The sequence below is a fragment of the Oculina patagonica genome, chromosome 3, assembly GCF_052425735.1.
Source record: "Oculina patagonica isolate OP01 chromosome 3, crgOcupat, whole genome shotgun sequence".
In the NCBI taxonomy this organism is placed as follows: Eukaryota; Metazoa; Cnidaria; class Anthozoa; order Scleractinia; family Oculinidae; genus Oculina; species Oculina patagonica.
In genome coordinates, this window is record NC_135760.1 from 2,346,385 (window position 1) to 2,360,476 (window position 14,092).

Below are 14,092 nucleotides of genomic sequence, written 5' to 3' on the forward strand. Positions count from 1 at the left end.
GCGATTTTACCTTAAGTGTCGAAAATAGTTCACGTTTGCTTTGGTTTTGAATGACTATGCTTGGTCATTGGTTTTAAAAAAACTCGTGTCACTTTCTCAACCAATCAGAATAAAAAAACTGAAAACAATCGAAACAACGCTCATACACCTTTTCCCGCGCTTCACGCCGACTATATAATAATTATAAAAGTAATATATAATTATAATAAAAACCTTCCCAAAATCCTTTGCAATTGAAAAATCGTCAATGCCAAATAACTTGGTCAGTTTGAAGTCAGTAGAAGTAGTACGTCGTTTAGAAATATCCCTTACCATAAAGTACTTCTTGTATAAGTCGTATGTCAATGACGTCATTAGTCACGTGACTTTGCTCAGAAGTTTGTATTTGCTCACTGTGATGAAAATAGTTTGTTACTGAAAAAACAGTCATTGCAGTTTGAAGCACATTGGTGTGAGGCATTTTGGACTGCCGGGGTACCGAAAAAAAGTATTAATATTAAGGTGGCTCTGTACAATTTTCAAAAAATGGGAGTCTGGGTACAAGTGCGTACCTGGCGTTGCATCAAATGTGAGGAAGAAACAAATTACATGTTGGTAGATATTTATATGTTAAGTACATTTTTATCACTTTTATTGTTATGACGTCATAAGTCACGTGACCAGGACGGACCGCAGTTTTAAACTCGCTTGAAAACTTTACCTTTATCTCTCTCTTAAGATTTTTTTAAGCCAAGTTGTAGCTTTTTAAATAGTGTTATTAAAAATGGCCATTATTACTTTTTCCTAAAAAAGGACGGCAGTAAAAAATACAACTAAAAGGTTGTTAGCTTTCTTCTCAACGACCATTTGCGTTAGGAATAAAAGAAAATTTTGCCAAAGGAAGGAGTGTATGCTCTTTATGATATCGTTGTCAGTTTCTCCTCATTTCAATTGGTTTTAACGAGGTTGAACGTTATTTCTTTCAGACGAAATGAGTCGGCCTGGGGAGAAGTTAAATAGCTGCCTCTCCCCCTCCCCCCTGCTGGGGGTCATCCCAGCGGATTCCCCGCGCGGACCCTATTGTGGGCTCATGTTATTTTCAAAATGGCGACTCTGCGGTCGACTCTGCAAGTTATAGAGGACAGTTTTGTCGATGTTTTTCTTCTTGACGCGATCAAATCGAGTCCCCAAACGTAGGATACACCTTCTTCATTTGTATTCCCGATAAAGAAGAATATGGAATGAGTAGAAACGTGCGAAAACGTAAAGGTGAGCGTTTCTCATTGAACAATGATTTTTTTAGACTGGTAAAAACTGATGTCTTCGACGTTTCTCATGATTATCAATTTAGCTTACTGGAATTAAAGCCGGGCTATAGGCGTAATTTAAAAGAATAGATAGTGAGATTCGAACGGGGCGACAGTCATTTCGTCGAGGCATGCAACTGTTTATTTATGTTCGTCATCTGAATTTTAAGCTACTGCATGTTTTTCAAATTAATAATGCATCAGTCAATTGAAACCCCGGCCCCCCCCGACCCCCGGGACTTACCGCGGAATTTAACATTTGTCAAGTGTTAAAACCCAGCTTATTTCCCCGCCCTAGGGGCCAAGACGTCTGTTAAAAGCCCCGCATAGCGGGGACATCCTAACCAAATAAAGTAACAGCTCAAGAGCGATATTCAGGAAAAACCGGGGGAAAATCTTGATTTCGTTACAGAAGTTAACAATCCTATTTCTTTCATTTATTGTCCATATAAAGCTATAAGGTAGAAAAGAATTAAACCTGATGTAGCTTGTTTCCGCCAAAGGCCTTTTATTTGAGAAAACTAAGAAATCATTTTTCGTAGTCAAAGTCACAATTGCCAAATTTCTAACCCGAAATAAGCACATTATGAACACACCTGTCGGAAGACCCATAATATCAGGTGTGATTGCCCTACAGAACGTATTTCAGCTTTTGTTGACCATCTACTTCAGCCGGATAGCACAGAAACAAGCTTCGTCTGACAGAATTTAATAACTTCAATGAGAAGATTACACTGCCTAAACAGTCTAAAAAAGCCTTCCTTGTCTCATTAACACTGTAAGCGAAGCATACGAAGAATTTCATCAAAGGAAACCCTCCAGAACCTAACAGGTTTTAAAGAGAGATACTCAGTTTGATTGTTAAAGAAAACTCGTCCAAATTCAATGAAAAAGATTATCTTTAAACCCATCGAACAGCCATGGGCACGAAAATCACCAAAATATAAAACGAAATACTCCGACAAAGTAGCAATAAACCTATCCTTTGGAAACAATCCATCGACGACGTCTTTCTAATGTGAGACACAAGAAGAAACAAAAAAGAAGAATTTCTTCTAAAGGCAAACAGCTTTCACCCTTCGATAAAATTCATGGCTGAAATATCAGAAACAGAAACTACTTTCTTGGAGACGATAGCGTACAAAGGTGGAGATTCCACAGAAGCATTTTTAATTTCTAAAGGGAAAACACTTGAACCCTATGGCATGAATAGACGGGATGAAACTTGATATATTTTGTTTGTCAGTTGTATGCTATTTCTATCTTCTACCGTTATTTGTTTTGTTTTCTTATTATCAGCCTATCACGTACCGGTTTTTCATCTTAGTTTATTTAAATTTTGTTACCGTTTTTTTTCCATACTCACTTAGCATTGTATGCCCCTGATGAAGGTTGGTTTTGTTCAACCGAAATATTGGGCCAAAATAAATTTATAACATCAGTCCCTAGCTGTTTGATCAGCCCTGCATTTAAAGTTTATTCCACAAGGAGTCTATCCTTAACGTGCGAGCACATTACAAACCTACAGAGCCGTTTCAATACACGAATTTCTATTCGTGCCATCTGCCAGGCGTCACGAAAGGCTTTATCAAGGTAGAAGCGTTAAGACATCTTAGAACAAATTCCTCACAACGTACATTTGAGAAAAACATTAGTCCTTCACGTTAAATCCCGGCTGTCGTCCCCACTTCAGGTGATTGCGTGCTGTTAAATCACCGCTCCACGGTCTCGGTCTACTGACGTTTTGTTAAATCCACCGCCCACCGGGGCCAATGCGCCGTTAAAAGTGTAAATCCGGGCGTTAAATCCCCGGTAAGTCCCGGGGGTCGGGGGGCCGGGATTTCAATTGACTAATGCATAAGAATTGCATCCTTTCATTATTTACGTGCGGAAATGTTTTTTAAAATATTGAACAAGTGGCCATTCTAGGTTGCAAAGAAAAATTAAGTCAGGAAAATTTGATGTGTTCCCTTTGAAATTAGAAGAAACATTTCAGCTCAGTGTGATCTCTATTTTTTTAAGTTAGAGTACAGACTTCTTGCAGTTAAGTGAGTTAACCTGGTAGCTAATCTAGACTTAAATTAAACAGTGCTACTCACGTTTTGGAATGCCTCTTTGGGCAAGTTTAATATCTGAGACCATTTCTTAACTTAATATTAGTTCTTCCCATGATGTTTTATTGTATATATATATTGCCTTTCCTTTGCATTTTGTGGTCTACAGGTCAGTAATTTTTGGGACTAATAAAATGCCCGATGTTTTGACAGAACATTTTGGGTTAAAGTTCAGTAAGTGAAACTATGGATTGTAACAAGTTCACTACAGGTAGTTGTTGATCTCTTAGTTTTACACATATTAATGTGACAGTCAATTCTAGCAATTCCCTTCCAGTTCTCTCTACACACGTTCATTACCTGAGGCATTTAAGATCTGCTTTTTGACCAGACATTTGTCTACTTTATAAAAAATCTGTTTGACATTTTTAAGGCCTGTATTTTCAGTTGTTAGATGACCTTCAGTAGCATTTTAAAGTAGCAATATAAAAATGTGTCAGGCCTTAAACTTAAGCAAGCCAGAAAACCCTAATCCCAATATAAAGCTAACTGCAAGCAACATGATGTATCCTTTGGCAACCAAAGTGCTTTTAAGGCAAACCAGAGTACTATGTAGGCTAACCGGAATCCTATGTAGGCTAACTGGAATGGCTTGCATGGCTTGCATGGCTCGCATGTTTCATGACACATAAGTGCCATCCAAGTCAGAAATACCTAACTTAAATAAATTTAATATCATAACCTCAAGCCACCTTAGCTAACTATACTCAGGCTAACTAGAGTACTGCTTAGGCTAAGCAGGGAGCTTTTTAGGCTAACCAATGCCCTACTTATTTATAGTGGAATGGCTCTTTTTTAATACATGACATTTTTCTGCAATACTTTATGAAAGGAGGTGTGCAACTTTAGAAAATTGATTTCTTCTTTCATGATCCAGGAAGACTGGGCAAAGTGAAACCATTACATATAAGCTTAACCAAAGTCCCATGTTTCTTTCGAAACAAGCACAACAAAAAAATTAAAATCCATAAATGTCATTTGGTCATCTAGCAAGTGGAAAAAAATATTGGACCCACTAGCCCAACATAAAAGCAGCCAGGTTTTTTCACACACTGAAAAAGGCCATTTGATTTTAATGTATAGTCTGCATGCTGGAAAATAGAAATTTCATCAAAATAATATTTTTTTGTTTGTTTTGTTTCTATTTACAGGTGACTTGAAGACTTTTGAAGGGCATTCCTGTATTAAGTGAAAATGAACTCAAAAATAAACACTGTGTCAATGTAATAAAATTGTCACATGATTGATTCCCACATGTTGCCAGTTTAAACTTGAATATACTTTAGTGACATTTATGGCTCTTTAGGGACCGGTCATTATTTATGTAGAGGGGGGGGGGGAGGGAAAAAAGAAGGGGGGTCAAGGCTATTTCAGAGTGGCAAGAGAAGGGGGGGCTAGAAATTTTTATAAAGAAGTTTAGGGTGGGAACAGCAGTTTGCTGGAAGAAGAGTGCAAACACTATAAGTGAAACAGTGATGCTAAATTGTACAATTTTATGCTATTTAGAACTATTGTTTTCTTTTGTTTAAACTCCACTATAATTATGTACAACTTTAGTGATTTGTATTTTACAGAAATACTGTTTGCACTCTAAACTCCATTGTTATCTCAAATGTTAGTTAAATAAAGAATCCAAAACTATCTGCTTTAATATCTTGTTTGACTGAAATTATTTCTTTTTACAAAATGATTATCACTGCAATAACCCAAGAAGTAATAAAACATGATATAACAACAAGAAAGTAGTTAATAATAAAGATGGTAAATGTTAAGCTCGGTAATAAATAATAAAGATAAGATGTTCTACATGACACGAGCATGGGACAAAGAAAAAATTCTGAGTCCCCGACGGGACCGGTTTCTGGGAGACCATGGGTTCGTTTCCCGTCGGGGACTCAGAATTTTTTCTTTGTCCCATGCTCGTGTCATGTAGAACATCTTATCTTTATTAAGAAAGTAGTTCTTTTACACTTAGGAAAATCATTGGAAAAGAATTATATTTTGATGGTTATTACATTTGTGTTCATCATGAGAGCATAATTTGTAAAAACTATCACTTTTCCAAAGTTAAGGAGTTAATAATTGAGGTATGTTTACTATACACGTAACTCATCCAAAATTTGCCCTATTGCTGGAATAGTATCCATAGCAAAGAAGCCTTGGCTGAATAAGTGTTGATCCAGCCTTTGTGCATCAGAACAAGTGTGCAAATAAGATTGTATGTAACATGCATTTAATAATTACTTAAGGCATATAAAGGGAGATACAAGTTGAGGGGGGGGGGGGGGAGGGGGTCATAGCGTAAATACTGAATAAAGAAGGGGGGTCACTTGCTACTAACATGGCTTGGAGGGGGGGGCCTTTCCAACATATTTTTCCCTCCCCCCTCTACATAAATAATGACCGGTCCCTTATATAATATGAACATCACAGAACCCAATAAGGCTACATGTAAATACTGACAATTACATGTAAGTTTTAAAACCATTCTGAGGTTTATGACAAAATTTTTTTGTTTCAATAAAAACATGCAAATTAAATAATGAAATAGAATAGAGAATTTACGTTATTATCATGGCAGACCATAAATGTTACTCCAGGTTAATGTGTCAAGTTTTTTTGCAGCACAGGCTTGGTTCCACAGGGAGTCGTTTTAAAAAATATCCATACGTGTACCTCCCCCGAGGATAGTTCTTTGGTTTGGACCCTCCCACCCCCTGGGATTTCCAGTTTAGCTTCATACTTTATTTTAAACTAGAGGACTGGGCCCGGCATCATGGCGGACGGACGCGGCCTAAGCATGTTTTCTATAAATTGCGCGTTGGATTAGGCCAGCTTTAAAGTGTTTATTTTCAAATAGATGGGCAGAGGTAAAAAAAGAAAAAAGAAAGGGTCTTCGAGCACATCTTTTGGTGAAGACGACGAAGAAGCCATGCTGGCGCCAGATAGTTTGCAATTACTGCAAGAGTCAATTGATTGCCTTAAGAAAATTGTGACAGAAGGCTTTGCGGGGATTCACGCGGACATGGATAAACTCCGTCACGAGTTTAAAGAGGAAATTGACGCCGTAAAAGGCACCATCAAGGACGTTGAGAAAAGCCTAAGCAATACTCAAGATGATGTAGAGTCACTGAAAGAAAACGTCAAGAACGTTTCCGATGCTAACACTAACAGCATGAAAGCCCTTAATGACAGAATTCTTAAACTGGAACAGAAATTAAAACTAGAAACCGAAAGAAACACTCAACTAGAGCAATACACGAGACGAGAGAATCTACGATTCAACAACATTAAAGAAACGGAGGGAGAGGATTGCAAGGCTTTGATCTGCGATATCTTACAACAAGATATGAAGCTGGACGCTTCCTCGATAAAGTTCCACGCTGTACACCGCGTTGGGAAAAAAGTGCAGGAAAGATCAAGGCCGATCATAGCGCGTTTTGTAAGCCGCGAAGACAGAAACGTCGTATGGGCGAAACGAGGGAAAATCAAACAATCTACTGTCCACACAGATGCTTACATAACAGAAGACTTCGCACGCGCTATTCAAGAAGAGAGGAAAGTCTTAATAAAAGCAATGACCAAAGCAAGAGAAGACTTAGGAATGGACAACGTCAAAGTCATCGGAAGGTATTTGACTATTGACAATCAGAAGTATGACTTTAATAACATCCCAGATTTTCTAAAGTAACCATTTTCTTAAGACATCACTGAAACACGGAGATAATTATTCGTTTTTTTTTGGAACCCAATACGCATATTAAATAAGTTTATTTGTACCTTAGGGTGGGAAATAAGATCCCATTGAGCACAATAGCGCGTTAACTGTGAATACCTTCATTAAATCTCGTGGGGTATTAGTCCTAAAGAAAGAGATTTTAACGCGTTTAATGTTATGTATTGTTCGATGTTTTTTTTGTATTCCTCTTTGTATATATGTAATAATTTTTGCGCCACTACAGCACAGCTAGCTGCTTTGTTTCAAGCTTTCAGCTGCCTTGTTAATTACCCTAAAGAAAAAGCTACTTTTAATAATTTTTGTGACACTAAAGCTGCTCCAGAAACAATCTTTATTTCTAGATTCCTTACATGGCTCTCAAAATATGTTCACTTAACGTAAGAGGCTTGGGAGACATGCTAAAGAGAAGAGAGGTATTTTCTTGGCTCAGGGCAAAAAACAACTCTATTTATTTTCTACAGGAAGTCCATTGTCGCGAGAACACGTCCTCGCTGTGGTCGGCAGAGTGGGGATATAAATCGTATTTTAGTTGTTGCACAGGAGCTAAGGCAGGAGTCGCAATTTTATTCAATAATACATTTGATTTCGAAATGAAGCGGGTATATTGTGATCCGAACGGACGATTTATTATTTGCGACATCAAAACCAACGAAAAGTATTTAACGCTCGCCGCCATTTATGCTCCCAACGACGATGACGCGGTTTTCTTCGAAGGTTTCTTCGAACATTTGTTAGACTTTCAATGTGAAGAAGTAGTTATTGGTGGAGATTTTAACTTAGTGCTTGATCTAGAAAAAGACAAGAAAGGTGGTGTCGCGAAAACACACAATAATTCATTGAAAGTTGTACAGGAATTTATGGAGAACTTAGATCTGAGTGATGCTTGGAGGGTGCTGCACACTGATTCCCTAAGATATACCTGGCGCCGCCAAAAACCCGAAATTCAATGTCGACTAGACTTCTTCCTTGTTAGCCAAAGCTTAATGTGCAATGTCACGCACGCCGATATTTCAACAGGATATAAAACCGATCACTCAATGATCGATATCAGTATAACTGTTCAATCGAATCCAAGAGGACCAGGCTTTTGGAAACTCAATACTTCTTTTCTTACCGAAATTGAATATGTTAACCAGATAAAATCAACAATTCAAGCTGTTAAAGAAGAATATCAAAATGACGACACTGTGAACCATGCGCTACTGTGGGAAATGATAAAAATGAAAACCCGAGAACAATCATTAAAATACGCAGCAGCCAAAAAGGCTAAAATTGTAAAACGGGAAGAAGACCTTGAAAAAGCAATTAACAACTTGCAATTACAGATAGAGACAACAGGCGACAACGAAGGTGCTAAACAATTAGAATTAGAAAGAAAAAAGGCAGAGCTGGAAAAAATAATTGAGTACCGCACCAAAGGTGCAATTTTAAGATCGAAATGTAGATGGTACAATGAGGGTGAAAGAAATACAAAGTATTTTCTTAACATGGAAAAAAGGCACTACAAACAGGGGGTAATAAGTCAGCTAAAAACCAATGATGACGAAACAGTAAATTCAGACAAAGAAATCCTAAATCATTGCGAATCCTTTTACAAAAGTTTATACAGCTCCCAAATGAATACCAACGACACTTACGGTGATGGCATGTTTTTTGATAAGAATAATACTAAGTTTCTGGACCCAGATGAACAAATGTCATGTGAAGGCCTTCTGACCAAAGAGGAATGTTTACAAGCATTAAAAAATACAGAAGCAAATAAAACACCTGGCTCAGACGGAATACCTGCCGAATTTTATAAAGTTTTTTGGAACGATTTGTCGGACCTGCTTGTTAATTCACTTAACTTTGCATATCAGTCAGGTCAATTTTCGGTAACCCAGAGACGTGGAATTATTAAATTAATCCCAAAAAAGGATACAGTACCTTACTTTATTAAGAACTGGAGACCTATAACCCTTTTAAACTGTGACTACAAAATTGCGACCAAAGCTATTGCAAACAGACTGAAAAACGTTCTACCGAGCCTTATAGATAACGATCAAACTGGATTCCTTAAAGATAGGTTTATCGGGGAGAATATCAGACTCATAGATAGCGTAATCCATTATACAACGGCCAACAAAGTCCCTGGACTTTTACTCTTTCTCGATTTTGAAAAAGCTTTTGATACAGTAGAGTGGACTTACATTCAAAAAACATTTAGATATTACAATTTTGGACAATCTCTAATTAATTGGATTAAACTGTGCTACCACGGCACAGAAAGTTGTATTCTTAATAACGGATGGGCCAGCGATTGTTTTAAGCTAGAAAGAGGAGTGAGGCAGGGCTGCCCTCTTTCTCCCTATCTCTTTATTCTCTGTGTCGAGGTTCTAGCAGATGCGATAAGGAAAAACCAAAATGTGAAAGGCATTATTGTGAATGGAAAAGAAATAAAAATTAGTCAGTATGCGGATGACACCACTTTAATACTGGATGGTTCCTTGGAATCCCTTATAACTTCTCTGCATATGTTGGATAACTTTCAACTGCTATCTGGCCTTAAATTAAATAACAAGAAAACGGAAGCCCTCTGGATTGGTGCTAATGCCGGAAAAGAAGAAACATTGTGCCCGGAAAAAGACTTAAAGTGGGTGAAAGGAAAGGCCAAAGCCCTTGGAGTATGGTTTTCGACTAATCCTGACCTAACCGCAGAGCTGAACTACAACGAAAAATTAACAAAAATAAAAAATAGCCTTAGCTGTTGGGAGTGTCGTCGACTTACCCTCTATGGCAAAATTACGGTTTTAAAAAGTTTAATCGCGTCCCAACTGGTATACATTTTATCCCCCCTCACAACTAATCACCTTGTCTTGAAGGAAATCAATAGCCTCTTCTATGATTTTTTATGGAACGGCAAAGGCGACAAAATCAAGCGGGAAGTAATGATTAACGACTATGCAAAAGGCGGTTTAAACATGATTGATATTGAATCTTTTAATAAAGGATTAAAAACTACGTGGGTCAAAAAATATATTGATGTTAACAACCATGGGAAATGGAAACTCTTTTTTGATTTAGAACTTAGGAATTATGGGGGAAGAGCTTTTTTCAGCGGCAACCTCAGAAAAAGCGACTTGTCAAAGTATTTTAAATTATCCTATCCCTTTATCGTGGAGATCGCAAATATCTGGTCTGAAATAACTTTCGAGAACAATTTAGAGTCTACAGATCATTTTCTTTCCTTGAACCTTTGGCACAACTCTCTTTTACGGATCAATAACAAACCGATCTTCTACGAAGCATGGCTGCAAAAAGGGATTAACAAGGTTTCGCATTTGATGAAAGATTCAGATGCGTTCCTATCATTTCATGAATTCAAACAGCGCTATGATCTCAACGAAACAAATTATCTTGCTTTTTACGGGTTGTTATCTGCCTTAAGAACCCTACGAAATAAAATAAGAGTGCCCGTACGCAACAAAGCAAATACACAATACGAAAGCTTTTATACGAAATTTATGAAAGCAAATAAACCAAGTAAGCAAGCTTATAAAAAATTAATTAGTCTCAAACAAAAGTGTCCAACCAATAGCCAAGAAAAATGGGCCGTGGATTGCGCCTCTGAAGCTTGCGAACCAATAGATTGGGAAGCGGCATACCAGTTATCTTTCCAGTGTACAAAATCTACAAAACTTATTATATTTCAATTCAAACTTCTGCATAGACGATTGGCGACCAATGATTTTCTTAAAAAAGTAGGAATAAAAGACTCTGATCTCTGTAATTTCTGCAAAACGGAGAAGGAAAGTTTGATTCATCTTTTCTGGTCCTGTAGTGTCGTTTCTACCTTCTGGCAAAACTTCAAGGATTTTCTTGTAAACCAAAATCTCGCACTCAGGACATACAACTTATCTTTAAATACCGTCTTAGGCTTAAAGACAGACATTTCAAAGAATAAACAAAAGCTTAACTTCCACTTTCTTGTGGCGAGATACTATATTTGGTCCTGTAGGACACGCAACCTGACGCCTGAAATAAAACATTTCTCTGTCTTTCTGGCATGTCACAATAGCCTCAAAAGTGGAGCAGTGTCCGGAAATTAACTCTAGAAAGCGTTGTATGTTAAGACAGAAGGCAAATAACGAAACCTAAGCTAGAATTATGTTTATATATTATTATAAGAACTATATGTAGAGCGTATTATTACTAGTGTAATGATTGTAAGTAATTGTTTGTTAAGTAATGTAACTGTCACGTAAGTAATGCTAGTTTTGTAAGTAGTGTAAAGAATGTAATTAATTGTACTTTAAGTAATGTAACTGTTACGTAAGTAGTGTAAAGTATGTAAGTAATTGTATAGTAAGTAATGTAACTGTAACGTATGAATATAAGTCATTTTTACGTAAGGTAGTGTAAGCAGTTGTTCTGTAAGTATGCTCGTTTTTTTTTTTTTTTTCTGTGTGTTGCATTAAAAAAAAAATATTGTAGGCATCAGATGTAATTAGTCTAAGTACTGTCAGTTGTAAGTAGAGTATTGTAATTAGAGTAATGTAATGTAAGTAGCGCCTTTGTGTAAGTAGTATAATGCAATGCAATGTAATGTAACTTTTTGTTTTGTGTCTTGCAATAAATAAATAAATAAAAAAAAAATAAAAAAAATAAAAACTTTATTTTAAACTATTGAGACCCCCATCCCCCTGGGAATTCGCAATGACCATCCTTGGGGTAGGTATGGATATTTTCTGGAACTGCAGAATGTGAATTTGCTTATGAAAGTATACATAAGCTGCAGAATAATCTGATTGATACACACTAATCTATTTTCACATTTAAACCTGTTTTCTATGGGATATATAATTATATATTGCTTTTACCGGTTTCACTTGTAATAATAATAATAATAATAATAATAATAATAATAATAATAATAATAATAATAATAATAATAATAATATTTAATATTTATATTGCGCATTTTCTATAAAATAATCAAATGCGCATTACAAACATTACAATAGATACAAAAATAAGAACCTTTATGTATCCTGTTCCTCCTAGATTAGATGCTATGCATATAAACAAGTATGTATGTGTTGCTTTGGCAAAGCTCTGTTTGCTGGGATAATAAAAGACAAGACTACCATTTGGCAGATTTTGGCCACGGGTGTGGCCGTTTATTTTTTATATCAAGGATAGAAAGCTTAAAATATGGAAACCTTAAAGTATTATCCCAGCAAAGGTGAGGGAGAACCCGCCAACCCAAACCAACAACAACAGAACGCAGGGAGCGGAGGGAGGGGAAACTTTTCTTCCCTCGTAGACGCCATAAGCGTAAAGGCGATGTAACCGCGCCTTCATAACCTAAAAGCCCGCGAAATTGTAACCGGGAGTGATAGTGGAGGGAATTTCACCGGAAGCTGGTAAATACTTACGAAACAAGCTACATAAAACCATTTATTTTTGCAAAATAAATATCCTAGTTACAATCTTTAGAAAATTAAAAACGAAACCTACACTATTTACAATTAGCTATAAGAAAAAAAAATCTTAATATAAACTAACAAAATGCCTTGCTAAATAAAAATGTCTTAAGTTTCTGTTTAAAATCACTTTTAGTACATGCAGATCTAATGCTTATGGGAAGACTGTTCCAAAGCCGTGGCGCTGCCGCCAGGAAGGATCGATCCCCCATGGTAGCTTTTGTGAAACGCTTTGGGGTGCTCAGAAGAATTCCCTTGTTATTTCGCCGTAAATCATAGCGGGATGGCGGTCAAACAGAAATTAAATCGATGAGATATTTAGGGGCTGAGCCCTGGATCTGGAGTACTTTAAAGGTGATCAAAAGGATTTGTATGTATTGTTACAAATTTTGATTGATTCATCGGAATGTCTGTGTGCTTTACGATTGGCCAGAGTGATTACTTATAAACGCTCTTGTTTTATTGGCCATTTCAATTTCACCAGAAATAAAATACAAACAGCGGAAACAAACATAACACATGGACTATACGCATGGTCTGAAAAAAGAATATAAAATTTCATGAAAATTTACTTGACGTTTCGCATGTTAAGTTTTAAATCTTTCGCTTTTTGTAACCGTCACTTCTGAAGATGCGTGCTGTAGCATGCGAAACGTCAAGTAAAATTTAGATTCTTTTTTCAGTCCATGCGTAGTCCATGTGTTATGTTTGTTGTCGCTGTTTGTATTTTATTTCTGGTGATTACTTATGTTTTGGTTAGTCCCGGTTCCCTAGCATTTTGTTACACCAGGCAAATTGAAAGCCAGGTAACAATCGAAGTAAGGTTAGAAAGCTTAAGCATGGCCGGAAAACGGAATCTAGAAAGAAAATGCTAAGTAAAGATATATGGTGGAACCTCTCGTAAACGGACGCTGTCCGCTTAAGACAGTTGTTAGGGATTAAGACAGTTGTCTACTTAGGGACATACCATTATTTTCCTGGAGGGGGAATATGAAAAATTTTCATCTGCAAACTTTTTTCTTTATAATAAATGCACTTCTGCAGACACTTTTTTCGAAATGCAAACTATTTTCTATATACATATTGTGTTTGCAAACATTTTTCCTTTTTAGGCCCTGCAAACAATTTTTTTTAATATTTTTTATTCCCCCACCATCTCAAGGAAAATAATGGTCCGTCCCTTTTGGGAGGTTAAAACTGTAGTGTTTGTAGTGTTCGATAGTGTTTGGGTATGGCTGGGACCAGGACTGCGGATGTTCAGGTGTGTTTAACTCTTTCTAAGCCTTTGAAACAAAAAAAATATAAAAGGAACAGCGAAGAAGAAAAATAATACGGGAGGAAATAAATACGGGGAAAGTTTTTGGAGTAGGGGAGGGGGGAAGTGAAGGAAGTGAGGAGGGACTGAACTTCCCCTTGCTGGGGCTTGCTAGCTTATTCTCGCGGTTCCAGCCCTTCCTTAATAGCTCCCGCCACTACGTGCAATTTCAA

General features: G+C 36.9%; 1 long non-coding RNA gene across 1 annotated transcript; it reads left to right on the forward strand.

The window, feature by feature from the left end:
* Positions 1-227: 227 nt before the first annotated feature.
* Positions 228-4,712, forward strand: LOC144646258 (uncharacterized). Its single transcript, XR_013569374.1, has 3 exons — positions 228-1,248; positions 3,510-3,611; positions 4,552-4,712. It is a non-coding gene; the product is annotated as an uncharacterized LOC144646258 (long non-coding RNA).
* The last annotated feature ends 9,380 nt before the right edge of the window (positions 4,713-14,092 follow it).